Source organism: Leptodactylus fuscus, chromosome 1 (assembly GCF_031893055.1).
Source record: "Leptodactylus fuscus isolate aLepFus1 chromosome 1, aLepFus1.hap2, whole genome shotgun sequence".
Classification (NCBI taxonomy): Eukaryota; Metazoa; Chordata; class Amphibia; order Anura; family Leptodactylidae; genus Leptodactylus; species Leptodactylus fuscus.
In genome coordinates, this window is record NC_134265.1 from 140078243 (window position 1) to 140094913 (window position 16671).

At 42.4% G+C, this 16671-nt stretch overlaps 1 protein-coding gene across 1 annotated transcript in view; it reads right to left on the bottom strand.

The window, feature by feature from the left end:
* LRRC2 (leucine rich repeat containing 2) overlaps positions 1 to 16671 on the bottom strand; it is a 284202-nt gene that overhangs the window by 76909 nt on the left and 190622 nt on the right. The gene's annotated exons all lie outside the window — the stretch shown is intronic.

The window sequence follows — 16671 nt, forward strand, 5'->3', positions numbered from 1 at the left end:
CCCCAGTGGCATGCTGTTCTCCCCCTCTTCATCTGCCCCAGTGTCATGCTGTTCTCTCCCCCTCTATCTGCCCCAGTGTCATGCCATTCTCCCCCCTCCATCTGCCTCAGTGTCATGCTGTTCTCCCCCCTCCATCTGCCCCAGTGTCATGCCGTTCTCCCCCCTCCATCTGCCCCAGTGTCATGCTGTTCTCCCCCCCTTCATCTGCCCCAGTGTCATGCCGTTCTCCCCCCTCCATCTGCCCCAGTGTCATGCTGTTCTCCCCCCCTTCATCTGCCCCAGTGTCATGCCGTTCTCCTCCCTCCATCTGCCCCAGTGTCATGCTGTTCTCTCCCCCTCTATCTGTCCCAGTGCCATGCCGTTCTCCCCCCTTCATCTGCCCCAGTGTCATGCCGTTCTCGCCCCCTTCATTTGCCCCAGTGTCATGCTGTTCTCCCCCTCTTCATCTGCCCCAGTGTCATGCTGTTCTCTCCCCCTCTATCTGCCCCAGTGTCATGCCATTCTCCCCCATCCATCTGCCTCAGTATCATGCTGTTCTCCCCCCCTCCATCTGCCCCAGTGTCATGCCGTTCTCCCCCTCCATCTGCCCCAGTGTCATGCTGTTCTCTCCCCCTTCATCTGCCCTAGTGTCATGCCGTTCTCCCCCCTCCATCTGCCCCAGTGTCATGCCGTTCTCCCCCCTTCATTTGCCCCAGTGTCATGCTGTTCTCCCCCCTTCATCTGCCCCAGTGTCATGCCGTTCTCCCCCCTCCATCTGCCCCAGTGTCATGATGTTCTCTCCCCCTCTATCTGTCCCAGTGCCATGCCGTTCTCCCCCTCCATCTGCCCCAGTGCCATGCCGTTCTCCCCCTCCATCTGCCCCAGTGTCATGCCGTTCTCCCCCCTCCATCTGCCCCAGTGTCATGCCGTTCTCTCCCCCTCTATCTGTCCCAGTGCCATGCCGTTCTCCCCCTCCATCTGCCCCAGTGTTATGCTGTTCTCCCCCCCCTTCATCTGCCCCAGTGTCATGCCGTTCTCACGTTCTCTCACACACACACACACACACACACACTCACCATTCCTTGTTCCCTCGCAGCTCTCTCCCTCATACACATATTGTAGCCGCGATGTGATGACGTCAGCTCCTGCTTTAACGCTGAGCTCAGTTGGAATCGGGACATGCCGACCGGGACCATTTTGTTAGGTCCCGGCCGCGCCGCGGGGCCCCACTAAGCGCGGGGCCCCGGGCGGTTGCCCGGCTCGCCCGGCCCTGGATCCGCCCCTGGTCTGCAGGTCCTGTATACATCATCAATTAGTGGACTAGTGGACAATATCATCTTTTTCCACAATTTATATAGGCAGACTTTCCCTCCTCTCTTTTCATATATTTTGGGTTTGGGAGTTGAAATGTGTTGTGTTTTTAACAAATAACTAATAGAGATGAGCGAGTAGTACTTGATCGAGTAGGTATTCGATCGAATACTACGGTATTCGAAATACTCGTACTCGATCGAGTACCACTCGCTGTTCGAATGTAAAAGTTCGATGCAGAACCAGCATTTATTGGCCGAATGCTATACAGTCGGCCAATCAACGCTGGTTCTGCTCCTACCTTTAGAAGTCTTCTCCGTGCAGCTTCCCCGCGGCGTCTTCCGGCTCTGAATTCACTCTGCCAGGCATCGGGCCTGGACAGAGCCGACTGCGCATGTCTGCTTGTAGTGCGGGCATGCGCAGTCGGGTCTGCCCAGGCCCGATGCCTGGCAGAGTGAATGAAGAGCCAGAAGACGCCGTGGGGACGCTGCAAGGAGAAGACTGCTCGGAGGATCCAGCCCGACCCTCACTCGTGGACTTGGTAAGTATAATTTGATCGAACATTGCCTACCCCTGAAACGAGCATTTTCCCCCCATAGACTATAATAGGGTTCGATATTCGATTCGAGTAGTCGAATATTGAGGGGCTACTCGAAACGAATATCGAGCCTCGAACATTTTACTGTTCGCTCATCTCTAATAACTAATAAAGCTGAATTTTTAAATACGACCTATTTAGGGTTGCTCCACCCTCACACTCTGAAATAGACAGTGTATTATTCAACACCTCTCTCATTCTCTTTGTCTGTAATATAGGAAATCCCATTTGGATAAATTATAGAGACCAGAAAATTGACTAGAAATAAACCATGTTTGGCTTGAACCTTCTATAAGACTTAGGCTGAGGCCCCATGCTGCCAAAATGCTATAGTTTACATCATCTGCAAAGTGGATGGGATTCTGACTAATCCCATCCATACTGCATCAGAAAGGTTGTGATTTTAAAAAATGTTTTTGCAAAACGCAGCATGCAAATTATACTTACTGAAATGCTGGTGTTTTCTGTAATGGTATAATAGGAGCAGAAAGTTCGCAGAGAAAAGCGTTCCCGCCGCAGTTTTTCCCGCAGCACTTTAGAGTGGCAGAACGTCCTGTGGGGCCTTAGCCTAAAGGTCAGAGCTTGGAGACTGCATGTCCTGTGCTGGCTCTGCAAAGCCCAATCCTACTGTGTCTTCTAAAGCACAGGCCATAGAAATGAATGGGTCAGTGTGCTATTCGAGAAAAACCTGATACACACTGACCTAGCACTCGGTCGTCTGCAAGGTGGTGAAGGATGAAAACCAGGGAGTCTGCTAGGATGATACACTTAGAGGTGGCTCTAATCCAAACCAGTCTGAAAGCACATTGGTTCCAAGACTTGCTGCTGTTACAGTTTGCTCTGCACATGGACCTCACTGTCGTACCCAAACTGTTGTTTCTGAGTCATGTAATTTATTAACCTGTATATTTAATCAGAACCTATTTCTGCCCTGTTTGTAAAACTCATTTTTGTGTGACTTTGTTGAAATGAAGACGTCTTGGTTTCAACAGGTTTTTCTTTGGCCCTAAGGAGGTGAAAGCAGAATAACTGTAATGCTTTCTGTCTTTGCTATTTGGCATACTACCTTCTCAGCAGATCTAGCTGCCTGGTCAGTTGTTTGTGTGCTCCTGTCTCCTGTCTCTTCAATGTGTTCACACCTGCTAGCTTCCTTCTTCAAATCTCTGTCTGCTTGTATTTATTTGAGTCTGCTTTTTAAGCCTCACTTTGGCTTAGCTTTGTGTACTATAGTCTATTCTTGATCTGATGCATTCATGCTGTTGTTTCTGATGTCAGAGTCTCCGTCTCCTATTTAGTTTATTGTCCTTTTGTCTATTATGTCTGTTATATATATATGTTGGCTGTGTCCTTTTGACTTCTGTAATATATTTCTGCTTTCTGTTGGCCTGTGGCTTCTGCAATATTTCTATTACCTGTTGGCCTGTGGCTTTTGTAATATATCTGTGACACTGATGCTCTGTGGGCCAGTATGTTACACAATTCCGCATGCTAGTTTATGAACAATAAGGCCCTGGTAGCAGTTTTCTGTGAAGGTCTGTCTGGTTGCATCAAAGATGAGCTTTAAAGGGGCTCTATCAGCAAAATCATGCTGATAGAGCCCCACATATGCGTGCATAGCCTTTAAAAAAGCTATTCAGGCACTGTAAAAGTTAAATTAAACTACCCCCCCGTTTTAAAATAATAACTTAAAATAGAATGTTCTCTACTTAAGGAACGTGCACCCTGGGCGGGCATTCAGGGTGCACCGTCTTCTTCTTCTCCGCCTCTTCTTCCTCTGACGTCTTCGGGTCCCGTCCTCCTCCGGCGCTTGCTCGCGGACACTGATAAAAAAAAAAATAGCCCGGGCGCATGCGCAGTAGCACGCGGCTTCTACTACGGCTACTGCGCATGCGCACGGGCTATTTTTTTTTTTATCTGTGTCCGCGAGCAAGCGCCGGAGGAGGACGGGACCGGAGGACGTCAGATGAAGAAGAGGCGGGGAAGATGAAGACACACCCTGAATGCCCGCCCAGCGTGCACGTTCCGTAAGTAGAGAACATTCTTTTTTAAGTTATTATTTTAAAACGGGGGGGTAGTTTAATTTAACTTTTACAGTGCCTGAATAGCCTTTTTAAAGGCTATGCACGCATATGTGGGGCTCTATCAGCATGATTTTGCTGATAGAGCCCCTTTAACCTACCTATCTAACCTACTACTTTACAAGCCCTGATCCCTTTTGCTACACTTATTGTTCCGCATTTCAAGGAAGGATTCAAAGAGATCTCCAATAAAAGGAGAGCACCACAGATTATAATCTTCATTCCAAGATTCTTATTTGGTCTCAGCTCCTAAATCTTTGAGGAACCTGTGGAGATTAAACACCTGAAGAACTATCTCCTGACAAACGCCAGCATAAGTACAAATATAATCTCTGTCTTTATTGTGGTGATAAAGAAAACTATATTTGCAGCTGTCTGTTAAAGTTAGGATCCAATTAGTTTAGAGTGGTGGGAGTCTCTACTTTAGCCCCTTGCAGGTGACTTTGTGCTACGTCAGTGTGCTACCCGGGTTTTTCCCAGAAAGCACACTGACCCATTCATTTCTATGGGCCTGTACACATGACCATGAATTACACAGTCACACGTGTGGGTTGACAGTCCGGTCCGCAAAATATGAAACAGGTCTTATTACTATCTGATTTTACGGCTCCTGCTTCCGTGGCTCCTATTTATTGAATGAAAGGGGCTAAGGAAACAAAAGTGGCACGTGGGTGACAGCCGTGTGGTATTGAAGAACTTAGCAAACCTCTTTCTCGAGTTCTGTCTGCTTTTTTTTAGCTTCTGAAGCTGAGTCTGAATATGAGAACAACTTTGAGGAGGGGTATTGACAGGATATTGGTTCTGGTGACTCTGAACTCAATGATATTCCTGATTCTGAAGATAAGTACTGGAATGATTTCAACCCTATAGACACCAATGCATACCTCCCAACTTTTGAAGAACAGAAAGAGGGACACCACAGCAAATTTTCTCTGCCCACTTTTATGTTGACTCTGCCCATTATCATTCATTTTTCATGTGCCCCCACACAGTATCATCCTCCTACAGCCACCCGTAAATTATATGCCCCTCTTCATCTGCCCTCAGTTTCATATCGCTCTTTTTTCCGCTATCGGCATGTTGCCAATAGCGGAAAAAAGAAGCGAGCTGCCCTTTCTACAGGCGGATTCTCCAGCTCGCTGAGCTGCGACTTCCGCCTGGTGGCAGCAACCTCCGGAGATGACCCATTCATTTGAGCCGACTCCGGAGGGGGAAGCCACGACCGCGACTGTCGTGGCACGCGGGTTTTGACCCCGGTGACAAAATCCGCCCCACTATCCCCCCGTGTGAACGAGCCATTAGACAATGCCCTTAGAGGTGACCCCAAGCTAAACAAGTTTGGTAGTACAGTGAGTCAACAATTCATTGCCAGTTACAAATGGTATTAATAAAAATTACAACTTGAACTATAAATAATACCCATTATTTATTTGTTATGTTTTTTAAAGGTTTTAGACATAAAAAAATATAAATTTGCTACCTCATAAATCATACTAAATTGCAGAATAATTGTAATATGTCAAATACAATTTTTCCAACAAAAAACAAGACGTCATGTGGATATGTTAACAGAAACATAAAAAAGTTATGACTCTTTGAATGTGGGGAGAAAAGAACAGAATTGCTAGAACCAGAATTGGCCTAGTCTTGAAGGGGTTAAGCATAAAAACAATATGAATTTGGTAACACAATGATTGTAATGACCCACAAGCTAAAGGCAGTGTGACATATTTACTGCACAGTGAACACCATAAAAAAAACTAAATTTTTTCCAATTGTACAGAATTCAGAATTTTTTTCCCAGCGCCCCAGTACATTGCACAGACTAATAAATTGTTCCATTAGGACGTATCATTTGTTCCACAAAAAAGCAGGCCATCGTATTGCTCTATGAACAGAAAAATAAATTGTTTTTTGCTTTTTCAAGTTGGGGAGAAAGCAAAAACACAAAAATTCTAGCTGCAGTGTGAAGGGGTTAATGTTAGAAACCTACGGCTACAAAGAAATAGTGTTAGCCATTGTTTGCCATGCTTGTTTTTCAAGGTACTTACAAATTGATGTCTTTGTACAGCCAGTTTTATGAACACAGCTGAACCATAATGTATGTGTTAGCAAACATAGTACTGTAGTATCTTGCAGCAACAGTAAGTGGATTTGGAATGGAATATTTTTCCTAGTGGAAATGCTTTTTACCTGCCACTTAACTGAGTGCTATTTCTACATAGCATAGATTCCTTTAATCTCCTGGAGCCTTGCTCCATTGCTCAGAAATGTTCATCAATACCCTGAAAAATCCAGTTGAAGATTTACAGTAAGCATCTTATATTCTTGTCTTTCTTTCCATGACCTGTGCACAATTGAGAACACTAAAGCTATCAAATATAAAATATTCATTACTTCTCAATATTAAATGAACACTATTACTTTTTTCCATATTAAAAATAGAAAATATAGTTTTCTCATTAAATTATTCTGTATTATTTTTACTGTAACAAGTATACTTGTGGAAATGAACCACAACTGATTGGCTGTGAAACTTGCTTTACAGACGTTCGATGGCATTAAACACCTATTGACGTCAGATTTTAATTTGGCAAAATTGGAGATCCAGGCTTTCTGGTCTTCCATGTTCTCTTTGTATACTAAAGACGTGGTCCTTTATCCCCAACTGGCTCTCCTTTCCCTTATCCTAGGCAAGATATCCCAGGTTAAGGGCGATCTCCTGCGTTACTTCCTTATGGCCGCCAGGACGGTTATCCCACGCCATTTGCGCAGCTATGTTGCTCCCTCATTGCTGGAGTGGCTCCAGGAGTTCCTCCTCATTAGACGGATGGAGGCCTTGGTGGCGGACGACTCACCCTCCACCTCTATGTTTGAATCTCTGTGGCGACCGTGGGTTGTGTTTCGGGAATCTCTTTTGTGTGTGTCTGTCTTTTTGTGTCTTTCCTTCTCTTCCCCCTTTCCTTCTTCCTCGTTTTGTTTTTATTTGTTTTTGGACTTTTAAGTCCCCTAGCACATATATTGTAATGTTTGCTTTACCTACGTTTTGTATTGTGCGTATACTTTGTTTGGCAAAATTACTAAATAGAAGTCTACCATTACACTAAGATTTGCATGACAAATAGAATATAGTGACACTGATCTATATTAATATGTATTCTAATGGACATAGTGATAGCAGTCCAGGCTAAACACAGCAAGCAATAATAATAATAATAATAATAATAATAAGACTTATTTTTGTGTCACAATAACCTCTTTAAAGAGGACCATTCATGTCCTCAGGCACATGCGGTGTAATACATTGTTAGAAAACCGACAATGCGCTGAATTCAGCGCACTATTGGCTTTCCCGTTCTGTGCCCCCGCTGAAGAGCTATCGGTGCCATTACCGTAGCTCTTCAGTGTCTGACAGTCTGTCAGAAACGCCCCTCCTCACACTAGCGTCTATTGCGCTGTACTGTGAGAGGGGGCATTCCTTACTGCCCAGCGATGATACTGAGCGGTGAGGAACGAGTACTATCAGGAGTAGGGGAGGTGTTCCTCTCCGCTCAGCATCATCGCTGGGCTCTAAGGAACGCTCCCTCTCACAGTACAGTGTTGTGCCCCATTAGTAGCCACCAGATATTATAATGAAAAATTGGTGCTCCCTCCCCTCTTTGTATAATTCCCCATTAGTATCCCCCAAAAAGTATATTGCTTCTAAGTGCCCCTACAAGTAATTCACACTAACAGGAGAAACATTAATCTCCGAACAGCTGTCTCCTAAACCCCGCTACCTTACAACAATGGCAGCCGGGATTGGACATTCTTTCTGCTGCTTACACAGAAGCTGTGCAGGCAGCAGGGGTGACTACTGATCCTTGCTGCTGTTGTTGTAAGGCTTAGCGGACAGCAGTCAGGAGATGAGTGTTTCTCCTGACCACTGTCATAATGAGGGTCTGGAGGTAGGGCTCTGGACTACTAGTTGCCACGCTACAGGTCTGCCAGTTGAGTATACCTGGTTTATTGTAACCATGCAAATTTAAGAGTGACATTTTTACTCTGCATAATATGCTGGTCAATTCACATTTTCTTTCTTTTCAATACACATGTCTGGCCAACAAATGGATTCTAGTTGTATTATCTCATGGACCAGTGATAAATTCATTGATCTTAAATTTCTATCTCGTCAAAATGGTTTCTGGCATAATATACTCACATGTTTTGTTCAAGATGAACTTATGCATACCTGTCAATAGGTGCAACCAAGTCTTTTTTAATGTCCAAAGAGTAATGGCTGTGCACTAATGAAAGGAACCATGGAAAAACAGCCAGTGCACGGCTGGCACATGGGGAAATCCCTGTGTCTCCGTGTGCAGCCCGTGCTTTTAATTCATGGCAGGCTGGTTGCAGCACGGTCGCCTGCAACTGGCCTTACCAAGATGTTCTCCTTGACTATTCTAGCCTCTTCCTCAATGAACATACAATATTCCCCACGTGAGACAGCAGCTATATATGAATCACCAAGAACAGGCTTATTCTACATATCTACTCCATTTATAACTTTGTTTCTCAACCCCGTTTGGATGTGCTTTGGTGTAACGAAGGGAGGAGGACATCTATTCTAGTTTCACAGTACAAAAATGGTAGAAACCCTGAGTAAGGGTAGCGGACAGCCCCGCACCTCCCATGAGGCGACCTGAAGCAACCGCTTCAGGCGGCACTATGCCAGGTCCCCAGGGAGGGCGGCATTTTTGCTTACCTAAGACAGTCCAGGACAAGCTGTCCTGGACTGGCTTAGCACCAAGCGGTGGATTGGGGAGGCCACTGGAGCAGCGCTGCTCCAGCAGCCTCCTCTCACGCTCAGGCAGAGAGCAGGTCCTCTCCGTGCCTGCTCTCTGCCTGCGAACGCCGCTAAGCTCCGGCCCTCCACTTAGCCCCCCCCTCCTCCGGGGGGGGGGGGGGGGGGCTTTCTGTCGTTCGCCTCAGGCGGCAAAAGGGGCAGGTTCACCCCTGGTAGTGGATAAGTGTTCCTCTTTGAAAATTTTGCATAGGACATGCTATGTCCCAGCCCAATTGCACCACTTCTATCTGCTAGTTTTGCCACTTTATAGGATATGCTACAGAGGGGACTATGTACCACTATTTTGCGCAGTTCCAATTGCTACTACTTACTGGACTAAAATTTCCCATCTAGTTATTGACACATAATCCCAGCAGTTTTCTTGCATAGGGATAAGCCAATTGATTGTTTCCACTCACAATTTAAGTCATTATAACTCATTTTACTAGCCTCCTGCATTCATATTGTATCTCGTTGGCGAACTCCAAACTTGGAAATGTCCGTGGTTGTTTCTAGGGTATATGCTATAATGCTCTATAAAAAGCCTACTGCTTTAATTTTTGACACAATGGAACTCTTCCAAAAAATGTGTTCCTTTCCCATTTGCCTGATATATCTTGCACATTACATTGTAATGTGCTTCATATATGTTCTTGAGACCTGGACGCAGGATATACAAAATGAACAAACTATCTCTGCTTATAGCTTGGGTCCAATTTCGGTGCCAATAGTTAACAATAAACAAGTCCAATAAGTACTTTAAATAAATAAATAAATAAATAAATATCCCATAGACAGCATTAAAGGGATTCTATCATTGGAATCCCTTTTTCATGTAATATCACGTCGGAATAGCCTTAAGAAAGGATATTCATACCCTACTTTTATATTTCTGCTTTGCGTCGCCATTCCATTGATATACCATTTTTTTCAAATATGCAAATTAGTCTCCAGACAGCACAGGGGGCATTTCCCCTGTTCTCAAACAGCACAACTGTGCAGCCTGAAGATTCTCCAGGGATGCATCCATCTTCTACAGCCGTGCCTCTCCACCGCATCCTTCGTGTAGTCTTCTTCCAGTGAGCCTGTGTTCCAAAACTAAATTCCATGCTTGCGCAGTTGGCTCTGCCATTGCGCTTTGGGCAGAGTCGACTGCGCATGTCTTTTCTGCCATTTTACTGTGGCTGCTTACACAAGTGTACTGTTCCTGTAAGCGGCCACAGTAAAATGGCTGAACAGACATGCACAGACAGCTCTGTCCGAAGTCTGATGGAAAAGCCGAAAAGCCGACTGTGCATGCACGGAATTTAGATTCCGATTGCAGGCTCACTGGAAGAAAACTACACGAAGGAAGCGGTGGAGAGGCGCGACTATAGAATATGGAGGTGTTGCTGGAGTGTCTTCAAGCAACACAGGGGACACCCCGTATGCTGTTTGAGACTCATTTGCATACCAGAAAAAAACTATATCAACAGAACGGCGGCACGGAGCAGAAATATAAAGGTACGTGATGAATAGACTTTCTTAAGGCTATTCTGATGTGATATTACTTGAAAAAGGGATTCTAATGATAGAATACCTTTAAGAAATCGCATTCAATTCTCCCAGATCTTTAAATTTAGGCGAAAAAGTGCCCCGAGGGTAAACCATGGCGGAAACACATTACTTTGTTTTCCACAGCACTTTTCACAGAAAGTTCCCTGTATTAGTTATACCTATAAAGATACCCGTTTGCATTTCCATAGGTATAACTGACAACTGACATGCTGCGATTTCCAAAAACACAAAAGTTTTGGAGCATTTCTGCTTCGGCTATTTTTTGCAATGTTTGGATGGGATTTACTAGAATCCTATCCACTTTGCAGGGATTGTAAAACGCAGCGGTTTTTGCCATGTGGGGCTTGAGCCATATTGTGTTTTTCAGCTGAGGATGCATCTGGACAGGCACTCACAAGAGTAAATCACATGACCAGTGTCATGTTGAGAGCTAAGGACACAGTGAGTACCAGGTCCAGTGTCTGTATAAGGTAACCATGGACAACAGATGCTGCATTGAATACTCATTACTGGGGCTTTGCCAATACACATTATTTAATGTCATGTCAGAAATTTCTTAAGAAAATGTCTCACCCCTTTAAATCACAGACCTGCTCAAATCATTCATCTTTCCTTTAGCACAGTTGAATAGAATTAATTCATGCATTATTGAAAATGCAACAAAAATTGGCTGCTGCTTTTATAAATCTGTGATATCACGGATTCAGTAGGTCCGCTCATATTATTTGCTATCTTTTAGTATAATTAGAAGATTAAACTGATTTATAAAGGTTTCTTTTTAGTCAAGTAAATACCACAAAGCTTTACACTTGCAAGCTTGATTGTAAGTGCTACACTAAAGTGACTTATAAATATTTCTTTTAAATACCATTGCTTCATGTTATTTTATTTTATACAATTGGTAATTTAGATTTTTTTTTTTTTCATTTTACTTTTTTTGTGTTTATTGAAATGATAGGATTTTCATCTATTTCTATATACTTTCTACCAACTGTGGCATTTCAGAATTTTTAGAGTATTGGTAATTTAACTGGCTGAATGCATTTTTAAGAGTTGATAATGAATAGCTACATAGGAGAGAAAGAGACCACTCACTGATATTGCAGATTACTAATCTTACATAAAAGAGATGTACAATAGTTTCAGTTTAAAGCAAATGTGGGCAGTTCTTCTTTCATTTTGTCTGGTATTAGGGCTGTAAATTAGGTTTATTAAGAAAAACCCTTTGTAAAAAAGTAGGGATAGAGTGAAATAAAAAGAGGGTACAAACAAGTCAGCATAACTTTAGAAAGGTATTTACGTTGTTACATTTATACCTATATCAATAGGTAATGCCATACGGTATACAGTGCCCTGCATTTCTCTCGAGAAAAGGACCCCATTCTTGTGATAGATTCAGTTCCCAGTGGTGGGACCTGCATCTGTCAAGCATTTATGGAATACCCTAAAAATATATGGGAAGAATATGCAAATCTGTCTTCCATGATGTAATTAGGAAGTCAGTGCCTCAGTCATGCAATCCAATAGAGAGCGCTCCCTTTAACATCATGCCCAACCTTCCCAGAGGCCTTTGCTTGCAATGATGTGGGATTTAACTAGGTACAGTCTCTCAGCCGAGGACAGTTGTTTCAATGTTATTGCATCTCTTCAGCCCGGCGTAGAGAAGACTGACCTGGCAGAGGTGAGAGGCTTCTAGACAGAGTTAGGGGATATTGTCACTCCATAGGGAAAGACCATCATTTAGGTGTGTGGAGTCTTATTAAGCTATTAGCGCTCCACTGTGCAAGGGAACATGGGAAGAATATGCAAATCTGTCTTCCATGTTGTAATTAGGAAGACAGAGCCTCAGTCATGCAACCCAATAGAGAGTTCTCCCTTTAACATCATGCCCGACCTTCCCTAAGAATATAGTCAAAAATGTAAATTAACCAAGTAGCACACAGGAAAAAAGAGTTACTGGTATAAAACATAGCTGCCTTTATTCAAATAATATGCATGCAAGCAGCCATTTTACATTACAATATGCCTCCTTAAAGGGGTATTCTCACGTCACATACTCAGCAGTCTTCACTCCTGTAAAATCTTCTTTCTTCCTGGTTTCTTGCATCATTTGGTGGGCGGGGTTTCACATGCAACCTGCCATTTAGTGCCGCCCCCAAATCCACGTGTAGCTCCGCCCACCCATATTGGACTATGAAGTACAGGCAGGAGCAATTCCATTCTGTGTTACATGCAGACATTGCCTGTCTCTGCCATAATGAACACTATTGAATTAGCTAGCCTGATAACTGAGAGAACAGAAGAAATGAAAGCAGCTCCTCTCCTCTATCTGCTAACAGGAAGCTAGGTCACGTGGTGTAGACACAGGAATAGCTAGATACACAGGCTCGCTCCCCCGTGCACTTAGCCCCTCCTCCCTCCCCCCTGAGAGCAGGCAGACACATCACTTGACTCATGAGCAGCTAAGTCAGGGCTGTGGCCACAAAGAATTGAATAAAGTAAGATAGTGGACAAACAAAGCAGTTTTGCTGAAGCAGTGTATTTAGGAAAAGTCTTACATCCACATTAACAAGCAGTATAGATAGGATCCTTGTGATGGGACAACCTATTTAAAGAGATTCTAGAGCAGCAATTTCTGAAGGCTGCATATTTATGTACAAAAGGAAACTCAGGAATAGAATTCTAGGAGGGAGGGTGGAAGAAGGTTATTGGAACATACAAATAAACAATTCATCAATTTGCAATGTTCTTATCAGTTCAGAGAGTGTCTTTTATGGCTGTCTCAGTTCAATGATTTCTGTAGGATTCCATGAACCCATGTGACAGATTCATCCCTTCTTGCAATGTTTGAAGCTGGGTCATAAACTTGTACTCATAAATTCGTCTCTCTTTCCTTGATTTAAAATTCCCTCTTAAAACCAAAATTTTCATGTCATTGGTGATATTATGATCTTCATTGCAGAAATGTTTTGACACCGGAAGGTCCATTCTTTGTTCTCTAATTGTATGGCGATGGGAGTTAATCCACATTCAAAGCTTCTGACCAGTCTCTCCAACATACAAATTTTCAGTGGAACATTTGGTGCATATTATTAAATATTCTACATTAGGTGTGGTACAGGTGAATGTACCTGGGATTTAGAATTTGGTATCTTTATCTTGTCAGTGGTCATGATGTGAGGGCAGGTTTTGCACCTTTTCTGTCTGCATGGAAATATTCCTGTGTTAGTTGGAGGTGACAGTGAGCTGCTAATAAGCATATTCCTGAGATTTGGTGGCTGTCTATAGAACAGGAGTGGGGGTCTGGAAATATGGATTTTAGATGGTCGTCGTTTTGCAGTAGTGGATGTAATTTGCATTTGATTCCTCTCAGCATCTCCAGGTGTGGGTTATATGTGACGACCAGGGGCACCCGATTGTTTTCCCGGTTTGGTATTGTATTTTAATAACTCAGATCTTGGTATTCTCGTGACCCTGGTGATTTGGTTTTCAATTGTTCTTGGATGGTAACCCTGCCTCAATAATGTGTTTTTGAGGCCCCCAAGATGTTTGTCTCTATCTGCAGGGTCTCAAAATTCAAAACCCTTTTAAAGAGGACCTTTCATCAGTTTGGGCACAGGCAGTTTTATATGCTGCTGGAAAGCTTTCCCGATCTGTGCCCCGGGTAAAGCGCTATCAGTCCCGGGACCGTAGCGCTTTATAGTCAGAAGGGCGTTTCTGACAGTTAGCCAGGGACACCCTTCTGCCCAGCAGAGCCTATCGCTCTGTACAGTGTGAGCAGGGAGGAACTCCCCCCTCCCTCTCCTGATAACACTTGTCTATGGGCAAGCTGTGTGAGCAGAGGGAGGGGGCGTTCCTCCCCGCTCACACTGTGCAGCGTGATAGGCGTTGCTGGGCAGAAGGACGTCCGTGGCTAACTGTCAGAAACGCCCTTCTGACTGTAAAGCGCTACGGTACCGGGACCGATAGCGCTTTACACCGGGTACAGATCGGGAAAGCCAACAGTGCACTGAATTCAGCGCACTGTCAGCTTTCCAGCAGTATATAAAACTGCCTGTGCCCAATCTGATGAAAGGTTCTCTTTAAATACTGTTTCGTGTTGGTGCAAATTTTAGCACCCTACATCGTTGTTAGATTTCCTATTTTCTTCATCTTATTTGGTAATTTTTGAACTACTGCTATGAAAATTAGGCCTGATTCACATTGACAAGCAGTGAGTTTATGAAAGCACACGGATCCCATAAACTATAATGGCGTCTGTATGTTTTGTGCACGATGTCCGCACAAGTCATGCGGAGAAGAAAGTAGTTCATAAAGTACTTTTCTCTCCGCATGTTCCATGTGGAAAACACACGGTCCCCACCGCTTGTCAATGCATTCAGTATTCTGTTCAGATGTGAACTGAGACTTACTGCGATTTTTAAAATTTGTTTTATTTCCTTTTAGTTTTTCAATGTGTTATTTTGCATTTAATTATTCTTTTTGTCATTTAATATTTACATGATGCACATTTTCTACATAGTTGAGGTGTGTTTTGTATTTTTTTGTAAGTGAATGGTGATTGAAGTAAAGCATAATATTAGTGCCATCTATGTAAAAAAAAAACTTTGTTGGGAGATAACTCTTAAATTTTATGATTGGAAAGATAGAGCCATTAAAATGGCAGTAGGGTTCAAGGAAGTAAAGAAAGACAATACTGCTAGATTTTATGGTAATTGGAGGGGTTTGTCAAATTTGTGAAATATTTCCTGCTATTTCATGATATAGAAAATAAATAATTTATATTAAGTGACCTTTCTGACTAGAAGTTAAATATGCAAGTAGATAAATAAGTTTAACATTTACTTTCTTATTATTTTATTTACTTTATAATATTTACTTTTTTATTATATTTTTATATTTTTATTATATTTCTTTTTATATATATATATACTGTATATATATATATATTTATTTAATTATATCTAAAACTATAGGTCATTTGCCTGTATATATGGTGGATTGACTTGGATACTCAGCTGGTTGGTTCTGCTATCATGTATTGCTGTAAACTGTGCTCTTAAATCTAGTGGCTTATACTGGTTTCTCTCCTTCCTTTTTAGCTTTTACACTCCATAAATCTTTCTTATTGGAGCTATGATCTCAGCCACTAGCAGTTATCACTTTTAGAAAACAGCTGGAAAATTGATATAATTGAAAAATACATTAATTCACTTCTTAAGACCTTCGCAGGAGATGATCCCTTAGCAGTTTAGAATCAGAAGTTATTAAGGAGTTCAGTATGCATATTTTATTTGAAGGAGGGTTATACAACCAATTCATACTCCATAATTCAGACATTATGGTAAAAAAAGCATATGATCATTGGACATACATACCCAAACCCAGAATACCTTGATACGAATTAAGGAATTTAGTATGCAAGTAGTAAAGAAAGAATCAGGATCCACAGAACACAAGTAAATCACTTTTCCACTAGATTGCCAAATTATATTATTTACCCAAATAATTTCCAACTAATAAACATATTTTATACATTTCTTTAAAATCTATGAGTAAAGTAAAAAGGAAACATTGTATCAGTTTGAATTCACATGTAATACTGATCAAGAAAAAGAAGTAATACCTACAGTCCAGATTCCATTCTCAGTGTTAGATTGTATATAAATGAGGGAGACCTATCACCTGATAACCACCAGTATAAGAATTTCAAGGAGAAACTGAAAATGTGGCTGTAATTCAGTCAACGATCTCTGACGGCATCATAAAGGTTTACGAGACCATCAGAACTGTGAGACTGAACTGTACTTCCAGCTATCAATCTCTCCTTCTCTCAATAGCATTTTTTTATGGAAGATGCAGAGCAGGTCTAGGATTTTAAGCTTGTAAAATTTTTATTGAGGAATTGTAAGAAAGAAAAGGGGTTTTACAACATGAAATTGGTAAGTAGAGAAAAGAGAGACTTGTTTTACGATACAGGATGATGCCTAGCCTGTTTGCTGTTTTTCACAAGTAAAGTAGAAGTACCCTATTACCAGCTCGGTATGTGAGATAATATAGGTGCAGTGAGAGACAAATCGAAATTATATATAAAGTAGCATGCATTATAAAAATGATTATTAACATACAGTATATAAACATAACACACGTGAGACTGTAATATGTAAGCCACAGAATAGTTTGGGCATTGGTTACACAACCTTTAGGTAACACTTCAATGCCTTTTAACTCCATCTGCTCATGAGCTATCACATTATAAATGAACATATGTGCTTGTGAGGAGTTAATTGGATAGGGGAGCTCTATAAAGTAGCCAATATTTC